Genomic DNA, 11839 nt, shown 5'->3' on the forward strand with positions numbered 1-11839 from the left:
GTGTGTGTGGGGGTGTGTGTGTGTAGCTGATATGGCCCCCCATGAACGGAATTCCACGAAACTTGCCGTGTGTGTGTGTGTATGTGAGAGAGTGTGTGTGTGTGTGTGTGTGTGAGTGTATGTGTTTGTTTGTGCGCGTGTGGCTGCTTGCCTGCATGTTTGTGTGTGTGCGTGCGTTTGCCTGCTTGCCTGCATGTGTGTGTGTTTTTATGTGTGTGTGTGGGTGTGTGTGTGGGGGTGTGTGTGTGTAGCTGATATGGCCCCCCATGAACGGAATTCCACAAAACTTGTCGTGTGTGTGTGTGTGTGTGTGTGTGTGTGTGTGTGAAAAGTTGTGTCTAAAAGTAAGGACCAATTGGCCAAAATGAGGACACCCCCCAATTTCTTATTATAGGCCTATTTCTATTGGGTGGACAGGGGGTTGCTAACGGCATTAAACAGCGGGATACTTTGTGTGATTGGAAAGGAAAATTCCATAATGTAAGTCTATACTTGCATATGACTGCATAAAAAGGAGGAGACTCTACCTAAGTCCAGACAGAGGGCTTGAAATCCGGACGAATGGTCATTGTGGCTAACTACCTTAGCTGCTGGCAGTATGGTCAGAAAATGTATGGAATGACAGTCGAAAGACAAAGTTATCAGTGTTTCCCATACATTGACTTATGTGTGGCGGCCCACCACAATATCAACACTGACCACCACACAATGATTTTCCAGGCTGTACTAAATTGTGCTTTAATCTGGTACATCATAACCACGCTACGCTAATTTGTTAAAAACTGTTGAATTCAAGTTAATTCTGCAAACCTACCCCCACAAATAGAATTCAGTTCTGTGGGAAACACTGGTTATAGTGCTGTTGTTAAGTTACTCAGGATAACCACGTTTATGTTTCACAAATATGCTAACAATCAAATAAAAAAAAAAAACAATGCTAACATTATTTTACTGTTGGACATAATGCTATAGCTATAATATAAGCTATACTGGGAATTTAGATGAAGGATCATTATTTGGCTTTCCTTTACTTCATTTAAAAATAATTATCGGGAGTTATAAACGCTTATACCGCAAATAGCTAATATAGGCCGATTATATCGGCATACCGATTTATCAGTCGGGCTCTAAAAATATCATCATAGGAAGTCATTCTCTAAACCAAACCACAGCCACATTTGCCATTGCCACTTTTTGACAACACTTCTTCTCCAGGAATGATTATGGCTGGACCAAAGCAACTTTAGTATTCACCCCCTGTCCTTCTCGCTGTCCTCCACTGTTCACTACAACTTAACCTCACAATTTGCCGTGGTGATTACTTGTCAAATATCAGTGACATGGATAGCCAAAGCTCTCAAGACGCCTAAATAATTAAGGAAAAGTCCTTGCTATCGTTTTATGAATTTGCTCTCGCAGGTTTGTCATCAAACATAGTCCTGCAAACATAATCATTTTTTACCCCAGTTCGCTCAACATCCTCATCACTACATAAAATGAATAATTGATAGCCCCAAGGCAGTGGCGTCTGCAGATGGAGGGGACTCCATCTACTGATACCTTTCTCTTAGTGCTGAGGCAGAGAGAAGAATTATGTGTGGCACCTTTCGCTCAATCTCATCTGGAATTAAGTTAGAAACAGCTGACTTCACAAAGGGTTGTCTGCTCGAGCGCTGAGCGTGACCCACTTTTAGAAGGAGATTCAATAACATTAGCAAAGCAATTAACCTTTCCCCACAAGCTCCTTGCTTGGAGAGCAGACCCAATCCCCTGCTCTGAAATTCCAAATTCGCAAGAATGTGAAGAGCACAAAATAATGGGGCAACAGTTGTCAATTGAATTGCACACTGGGATTGACAATAATGGCAATAATGCCAACCAAGAGAATAAAGACCATTGAAAACAATATTGGAGGCGTATAGAAGAAATTGCAACGATGCAATTCAGCACCAGGACGTTAGGTTCACAGGTGGTGCTACTGCAAACAGCTTTTTTCATACAGTGGGACATTAACAATGTACAGCCATGAGACATTCTAAACAAATCTAATAACTTGCAATGGTGTAGCTTAGTAGCAGAAAACTGCAAAGGTCAGTTGTTCTTTTATGAAGTTATGGATGGGTTTGAAAAGACATTTCTGTATTATTACTGGGGTAGAACCGCTACCAACGCCACCATTTAAACGAGTTGTCTGCAGACGCGCACTCTAATCATGAAACATCACAGTCACATCTGGTCTCAGGAGACTCGCAACCTCCTGAAAGCCTTAAAAAAACAGACATATTTAAAAGTGTCATACATAAAATGCAGTTTTCCTCGAGAAGTGAAATCAGTTTGCTTAACTTTTTTTTTTTTTTTTTTTTTTACTCCTCAGCAAATAAAGTTTAGGAAGCTTGAATCTCATTTAAGAACTTATTTAAGTGTCACACCAGCTTAGAGCACAGCCCTGCAGTGCAACGATGCATTCTACAGCTAGGAGCACATCTGAGAACCGACACCCCATCCGCTCAAAGCTTTCGCATGAGCAAGGCATCTCAGCACATGGCAGCTCAATACCAGGACTTACTGCACAAGACACAAGATAGAAGTCATCGGTTTCACACAACTGCACACGTTTGTGTGCATGTTGCTACGTTCATTTGTGGTTGTGTTCTTTTGAGAAAGTGAAGGATATTCTTACAGGAGAAGAGTTCAAATAAGTAAAGGGGACCTTAAGAGACCCATAACAAAGTGTGTAATTTGTTGTTGATATGAGTGTGTAATTTGTTTGGCTGATATCCTTGAAACAGTGCTCATCAGAGAGATGGTGCACACCATGCCAATACAAAGCACTGCACTGCTGCCCTGTAATACCTCATGACCACCAAACTGTATTTTTGTGGATTCTGAAAATAGTCATTTGGAACCCAGCCGAGGAGCAGCTAGTTGGCTGTGGAAAAGCATGCAGACTCAATTCCGTAAGTAATTTAGGCATGAGTAAGGCCACTACAAATTATACTCTGGGACTATTTAGTAGTCACAGTGTTGGATAACTTATAGACAACAATAATATGAAGTGCATCAAATCGGAAGTGATGAGAAATGATTAAAAATGTCACAAATTAAACTACAACTGAGGAAATGTTTCGTGGGATTCTTAATTTATGATGCATGACAAGCTTCACAAACTATCTTTTCTTATTTGGTTATAACTTAATTAGTTATTTGAGGATGCATACAGAGTTTAAATCTACAACCAAAGCTATCTTGAACTTGTCTTGAAAAGACCAAGAACCAAGACGTTTCCACTGAAACACATTCAAGTTTCCGACCCAAAAAATCAACTTAGTGAACAGTCTTTTTGTTTTGTTGCAAATTAGTCCATTGGTGATTTCACTCTAATTCCTACATTTCCTACAATATCCTACACACTTTGGTGGGCAGTTCAGTATTTTAATTCCTTTGTTTGATCGTAACAAAACTGAGGGACAATGTGCCAAGACAAATGCCCACTGAAAATAAGCATTCATCAACATGTGATGCAAGCTGACACTGAAGGACTCTCAAGTTCTTTGTAATTTCCAAAGCACTTGAGCGTTGAATCAATTTTGACAGCAGGTTATCTCTGAGGAAAAGTCCAAAAATAACTAGATTTAAATCTCTCAGATTGTCAATAAGGTGCATTTGACAGGGTGACATGACAATCTGTGTGTTTGTGTGTGAGAGAGAGAGAGAGAGAGAGAGAGAGATTGAGAGTGTGTGTGTGTATGTATATGCACTCATATGTCTATGCACTCTGCTGCTAGTCTGCTTCATTGATGCAGAAGAATGTCATAGTTGTCAAACTGTTCTCCCTTTTTCCACTGACATATTCCAGGTATCCGACATTCACATCATAACATCTGCATTAGGAGGCCTGATTAGTAACAGATGGACATTGACATATCTGTTAAATCTCCCTGGAAATATAAATACCTTAAACTCTTTAACTCTAAACAATATTACTGATTTCAGTCCCTTCTTCTGATCTTCCGTCAGCACTGGAGGGACTGATCTGAATAAAATGCATCAAGCCATAGCCAGAAATATTCAGTTTTTCAGATGAAATTGTCTCAAGTGTTTGGATTATGTTTCACTGTTGACATATTGAGACCTTTCTGTTTCTCTAAAGGCTGAATATACTCTACCTGGTTAGATCAGACAATAAAAATAGATTATTCTGACAGCCTGTATTTCATAGCAGCAAGCTTCAGTTAAAGCAAATACAATCAAGCACCTCATATAATCACTGAAGTTAACATTGGAAAAAAGTGCCACTTGAATGTTTTAACATTTCACACATTCAGTATTCACTCACTGACTTCTTCAGAAATGTTCAGTGTTTTTTTTCCAAGAAATTACTCAGGGTCATGGAAGGCCGGTCACCTAAGATGCAGATGCACATGGCTGCCTCTGAACGGTAAAGTCTTTGAAATGTCTTTGAATGGTCTTCGTTGACTTCCCGATACCATGGTTTAGATCTTGAAGCGCTAAAGGCCAAAAAAAAAAAAAAGTGTCCTGCTGGAAAATTACTCTTCTCTTTGAAGACTTGATTTTGTTTTCTATAAGCTAGAGAAGCTTGTTGCTCCAGAGAGCTGTAATTTGGTCTCACTCTCTCCTGTCCATTCTGCTGGAGAACGCTGGGTCAGGTCAGTGCAGTCTGTCTGTTGTGGGCTTCTGAGGTCTCACACGCTCTGATCACTTTTCATTGCAGATAGTGGAAGGTGAAACTATAGTGCTGTGTGCCCACAGGTGAGACCGATTCAATCTGGCAGTTGATCAAGGTGTTTGTCTTGTTTTGCAAGTTCACTGAAAAAGCTTTTCACTTGCTTGGCCTGATCAATTTTAAATATATTCTGCAAAATTCTGCTAATTTGCACACATCTTGTGCAACAGTAATAAAAAAAACTCAACTGGTAAATTTAATTTAATTTATGCCAACATTCTAATATGGAAGACACAGATGACTTTTTAATATTTGTTGTAGAATTTGCTGTATTTCGAAGCCCATCTTTGAAAGCAACATCTGCGTGCATATCTTTTTCGACTCCTGAACATTTGGAAATGAGGTTTTTGACAGTAATGGATTATGTCTCCCCAGTCTTGCAATCTTAATGCAGACCAGCAAAGCAGAATGTCAATGATATTGTTTATTCCTAAGTGCTCCGTCACAAACACTGAAGCCTGTCACTGTGTTTTACCCAATAAATTCCATTAGCCTCAGGGGGTCAGCTCTAGTCCGTCTCTTGCACCCGGCTCAATCATTTACCAACAAAAAAAAAAATAGCTTGAAAATAGCTTGGCACGAAAAAAGCATTTCACACATCCCTCTCCATAATAGCCACCTGACTACAAACAAAGACGTTATTTCATGCTCTTTCCTTCCCATTCATATAAATGGTTCTGGCCCTTGGACAAGAAATACCCTTGGCAAAAATATCCAAAATATCTATTTTCAATCACATATATGTCAAACAACACAAGTGTGCCATTGCAAGGACCAACAACATCAATTTCTGATTCAAGATCTCCCGCTCCATTTGCATGTTAGCCACAGTGGAGGACGTGAAATAACATCCCAAAGAAATCTGGAAACACAGATATTTTCTTAAACACACACCACTTTTCACTTTGGGCTCGATGCTCCCTGTAATCTGTGTCCATACATCGTGACACACGGTAATTAAGTTGTCTCAAACCGAGGCAAAGAGGTTGCGACCCCCTTGGGCGCATCAGCACAGCAGGGGTCACAGCATGATAGCACGCCCCGTAATACTTAGCTCAAACACCTCCCGCATAACACACTCACAGTCCGCTGGTTTGGGCACTGGCTTTGGCACACTGACTACCAGCACAGCAATCCATTACAACGCTTGCTCAGATTGTGAGCAATAGGGAAGAGGTCTTTTGACGGTGGGCTAGCGAGCTGAGCCTGTGGAGCAGCAACACTTCTGCTTATGCCATTAGCCCCACCAGGCAGACAGGCACTTCCTGAACCGCTTTACACATTAAACATCATCAGTGTTTTGTTTCACAAAGGAGTCCTCACTACAGTGGCACCATCCAATAGCTGGTATCATCAGCATTAACAACAGATTGGGTCTGTGTTTCTCATAACAGAGTGGAAGGCAAATGGAGCTAACAACAGTGGCCTGTACTGCTGAGGGTAATATACTCAAACTAATTAATGTCTTACCTTTCATTTTCCTTACCTAAAGTTTCACCATTACAGTGTAGCCAATATTTTGAGTTTAATGAACAACTTAAAAAAATAAATCAATTCATCTTGTCTGAGGGTGATAACACTTCACTTCTAATTAGTCATCTGAGATACTCACCAAATGAAGCCTCTGGTGGAATCACATTACCATAAAAGGTTATTCTTCTTTCCCCCAAATCCACCTTTCCTGTGGAAATAGAAAAAAAAATCTAAATTCAAAACAGGGAAATTATTAATACTTCCTCACTTAATTAATTATATAATGTATTATACATTTTTTTTAACAACTAATATGACTAATATACAGAACAGAACTTAAATGCAAATGACAAATCCTTAAAAACTGCAAATAAAACTGTTGCGTCTAATTAAAACAGCTATGCATGAAATCAAAACCAACACAGCATTCTGAATTAATCTGGACTAAAAATTATTAGAAACAGAGATATATAATTACATGCTTCAGAGGGTCTGCTACATTAATATTTTTTCCTCTTTAGTCTGATGCAGCCACTCCGTTTCTTTTGTGTGCTATGTGTGCTTATATATTCAGAGCAAAAATGTGACCATTCAAAATTCACTCAACAGCAGAACTGTTACAAGGTTGCATTCAGACTAGCTTTCACCAAACCGTATTGCTGAATGAAATTTCAAGCCTATCATCAAGGTTATGTTTGAGTGACCAAGCTAATTCTATACCTAATGCTTTTCTTTCCATGTTTGTGCTAAGGCGACAAGCTGCACGAACGGTAGATCCATCAGATGTAGCTGGATTGGCATCGACTAAGGGAGGACTAATGACTGTGCCATTCTATTCTGCAGTGAGAAGGTTAGCCTAATTAAGGCCCTCCTCACAACACTTTGGGAAAAGTATCTAATTATTTAAATTTTAAAAGGCTTTTTGGAAGTCATTCAGATAGAGAGAAGTCATCATTTTGACTATTCAGATACTGAAGCCATGAAATTCATCTTTGAATTGTTTAAAAAAACAAGTTTCTAATAACATATTGATCTGCTTTAAAGTATTTGAAGCAGTGTTACCATCTGGCATATGCTGGCAATAATAACATGTTTTCTTTATCATTCCTGTGTGTCAAGGCCAGGGGGACCCTCATGGCTACCTGAACAATTATTTAAGAGAACACAATTAGCCACATAAACCATAGCCTATTGTTGCAGTTGGAATACCATACCAACCAAAAAGATCTCAAAAGTGAAAACTGCATGGCATTGCATCAGAAACCAGAAGAGAGGGTTGAAAGACTCATTCAGTATTTGTCCAACTAAAATGTAACTGCATCCTGTCATCACAGACATCACAGGTGATATTCCAGTGCCTACTGAGCCACTTCAACTCCAGACACACGATAAGTTGCAAACTATGTTCTTAAATCCTTTACTCAGGTGTACTTTAATTAATTTATTCTCTCTACCAATGCAAATGTGTTGCTAATTGTTAAAGGTTTCCACAGGCCACTGAACCTGAAGGAACACTATACTATGATGAATGACAGAATTCCATTTTACAATGAGCTGACTTTAGGACGAAAGATTATCCTACCCTTTTGAATTGCTGGGTGGTTGAAGTGGTTGGTTTTATACTGTGATCATTTTAAATATGTGTACTTAGCTTCTATTATTATCTTTTGTGTCAACATATTTTCTGTTGAGGTTTAACTACAAGGACATGAGTAAAAAATATTTCTGTGGAAATTGACATTTCCATATCGACAGACATATTAAGCTGAAAAAATATATCCAGTAGACCAATATCATTTTTATCTAAATCTGGTGCAGCAGTCATTATCTTCTGAGCAATCCTCTAGCACAGGTACAGCAGATACAGTTATCCCTCCAAAGGTAAGTCCTAAGCAGTACTTGAAAGAGGTCCATTTAAAAAGCAGTTGGATGTATGGCTTGTGTAAAGAAGCCCAGCTTGGTGCATGTGGCACCACACTGGAAGACTGATGAAGTGACTGATGGTCAAATCACACAGTCCTGTGTGTGTGTGTGTGTGTGTGTGTGTGTGTGTGTGTGTGTGTGTGTGTGTGTGTGTGTGTGTGTGATGGGGCAGAACAGTGGTAAGTCTATTGTGCTGTCTAGTTTCTATTTAAAACCCAACTATATGTTCAGATTTTAACATTGTGAAATTTATTCCTGTGGTCAACCTGAATTCATCCCACTAGTTTTGTAAATAATGTTTATGCTATTGAACAACAGCAACCGTGCTGACACAACAGTGGTTCAACGACAAGTATATACACTTTGAAATATATAAGAGACAAATGTACCATTTTCTTCAGCAAGGCAGACACCTGGTCATATCAATACATTTAATGGACATTGGATATGAATTCAATTGTTGTATTAATTATCTATAAATAGTGTAACTGATTTAATGTAAAATGAAATCCCAATAAACAAATACATGCCCCTATCATTTCCCTTCTCATTGCTTGAGTCTGCAATGATCTAATCTTTTTCATGGTTAGATTGAAGACGTATTATTGTAAGAAGTGTGACCAGAAGGCGATCAGACAAATGATTTATGAGGGCCAAAAACACCACAGTCACCACACTGTCGCCACACAGTGATAATATTTTGATGAAATACTTTCTGCCGTAAGATGTGTTCTCACATCTCACAGCTCTCTGCTGTGAAAAAACAAACTCCAGAAAGCCTTTCTTACTCATACATTGTCCCTGATTGTCTAACATCATCACATGAGTAAAAAAATATATGTCCAGATGAAAATGTAAGTGACATCACAATTTTATTATCTTTCCAGAAATCTCATAAAATCAATAAACCCTTAAAAGTCATATTTACACAGGCCTATAATATTTTGTAATCAAAATTAAAAACATAATTTTTCAAACTTTCTAGTAGACAACTGTTCTGTTTTGATGTGCTTTCTCAACCATCAGTATAGATAAATGGTTTTGTTTAGAAGGAATCATCTTAGGAATTGTGATCACCTCCCTACAGATATGCACTGTTCTAATCTTAGTATTTGTGGCCCTGTCCTTCTCTCTGACCACAGTTAACATAAATGCCCCCTTTCAAGGATGGCCATAACCTTCCCAGGTGTAAAATGCAGCTCTCATAAATGACCATAAATGAAAGCCTAATCACATTTTACACAGAATCGCTATAGGTCCCTTGCCCTGCAGTTGTGGCCGGTGAATCATGAACCAATCAAGGTGCAACTCCTCCAACATCATACTGTTCAGAGCTCTCGACAGAGCTGCACTATCACTATGCAAGATCCTTTGTTCTATCTACACAAGCAAGCAAACTGTGCTAACTTCTGACTTCTCAAGAGCTGACACCTACTGTAACTACTGCAAATTTCAATACAATCCAACTTCAAACGTGAAGGCGAAGACATGTGTTAGAAGACACATTTTGGACTGAACCCACTTGGTCTGCCAGATAGGATAGGCTACACTAGTCTACACAGCATGGGGTAGGCTAATATTATGACTGTTATATTACTGGCCTACCCTAATATCCATTAACCGGACTGGCAATCAAGACTACAGTAGATCATGTCGAGTTGTTTAGTTGAAAATTAAATGTCACTGCAATGTTTGACAGTCGTGACACCGGTAGCGATGAGGATCATTATCAACTGGAGAAGTTGATAACATAGCGATAAAACATCTAACAAAATGAACAACAACCACCAAATAAAACTGCATTAATGGCGATTATTTAAAAAGCGACCATCCTCAGGCTTACACAACTAATTCTAAGATAATATCAAAAAAGAGGCTACAAAATGTAGCCTACCCAAACAGACAGTGGTGTCAATAGAAAGTCGTGGCAAACACAATCTCGAAACACCTGCTGATGGACAGTGTGTGATCCCTGCACTTGCATGGGTTTTCAACCCACCAGCCATTTATTCATAATACTTCCAGAAGTAGACCGCTCTGTGTTAGTTGGACACGATGGCTCCCTTTGCCAGGACCTTTCTCCTGAAAAGGTTTAAGCCTAGGCGCTTGCGCGCACACAGAGAACACGCACACACAGAATAAAGCTTTTAAAGAGGGGATAATGTAACTTACGTTAGCGCAGTAGAAACACCTGGTCCATCATGACGATAATTATGTAAAATCGTCCAATACATACACAGTCTTAATCACACATTGTAACAGCTCTATTCAGTGTTATTTAATACATTTGTCTTACCTCTTAAATTACAGCTCTGGTGTCCTTGTATTTTCTGTGACGCTTTAATTGGAACGTTCCCCTTGACACATTGCACGCTTTTGTTTCATTGTCAGTCTAAACTAACGTTACGTAGCTAGCATGAGACGACAGCACGGCTTCTGTCACTTTGTACGCCCATTCAAATGCACACAACTACTTCGTTTGAGTAATGAATTGTCCACGAAGTGAATGCTGTTGGCAGATGCTACTGAGCTCTCCAATTCCCACTGTTTTCTCTGCCTCGGCGTATGGGAGCGGGCGACGGCCTGGTCACACATACACACACGTACTCACACGGCGTATAGCGGCTTCTTTCCTAGTCCGCTCCTCCCCCTTTACTGTCAATGACAGCCAGTCTCATAGCGCCCCGCAATGACCAAACTTGGAACTCATTGAAACACCTCTCTTCACTCAGGGGGAGCCTCAGTATTCGGATGCATGTGCGTGTGCATTGTTGCTGTGCGCCTTTTTTCTGATCTGAACAGGCTACAGTGAAATGCTAAAACACTTTAGGCTATTGCATTGTTTTTATTTCATAGTTGACCTACAACAATCTCACAACAACAAAAGCTGTTATAATAATAATAATAATAATAATAATAATAATAATAATAATAACTAGATGTACCGCAGAGCGGTACAAAATATGACCGCCGCCCAGTCCAGCACATTTTTTCCACAAAAATAAATCACGCTGAAAGGCCTATATGATTCTAACTGTCTCACTAAATTGCATTATCCACACTCAATTCTCACTGGTATCTGCTAGACAACAAGTACCAAAACATGATTAGTTCATAGATTTCACATGTAAAATTCATTTTATACAACCCCACCCCTATCTTGCCTGTTCATAATTCTGAGAAATTCTTGAATTGTGTGCATGTGTGCGTGTACATGTTTATGTTTATGTGTGTGGGTGTGTGTGTGTGTGTGTGTGTGTGTGTGTGTGTGTGTGTGTGTGTGTGTGTGCGTGCTTGTGTGTTTGCCTGCATATGTGTGTTTGTGCATGTGCATGCATGCGTACATATGTCTACTGTGTGAGTATGTGTCATACGTATGATTACTGTGAATGTATGTGTGTGCGTGTGTATCTGTTTATGCACATGTGTGCACATGGAATGGGTTAACATGACCCCTGGAGGCAAACATACGGAAAAATTGGTCATCCTAGGCACTACGGTTCTCAGGATATTCACAGAAAACTGTGTCTGCCCTACCCTCCTTTCGGGGGTCCAACACAGCGGGGGGGCTACAGATCAAAACAAAAAACGATGGTTATGCTATCCATGTGGGGTTACATGCCCACCAAGTTTTGTGTACCCCGGTCTTTCAGTGTCCCGGGAATGTAAATGTACACATAAATTATTTTATTGTAAGGC

At 39.6% G+C, this 11839-nt stretch overlaps 1 protein-coding gene across 1 annotated transcript in view; it reads right to left on the reverse strand.

Moving 5' to 3' along the window:
* LOC121693579 (kelch-like protein 29) overlaps positions 1 to 10750 on the reverse strand; it is a 79983-nt gene extending 69233 nt beyond the window's left edge. Inside the window, exons 1-2 of the mRNA XM_042073122.1 lie at positions 10437 to 10750; positions 6357 to 6425 (exon numbers count right to left, since the gene is read on the reverse strand). The gene's annotated coding sequence lies outside the window, so the exon portion shown is untranslated. The remainder of the gene's footprint in view (positions 1 to 6356; positions 6426 to 10436) is intronic.
* Between the last annotated feature and the right edge of the window lie 1089 nt (positions 10751 to 11839).

Source organism: Alosa sapidissima, chromosome 19 (assembly GCF_018492685.1).
Source record: "Alosa sapidissima isolate fAloSap1 chromosome 19, fAloSap1.pri, whole genome shotgun sequence".
Lineage (NCBI taxonomy): Eukaryota > Metazoa > Chordata > Actinopteri > Clupeiformes > Clupeidae > Alosa > Alosa sapidissima.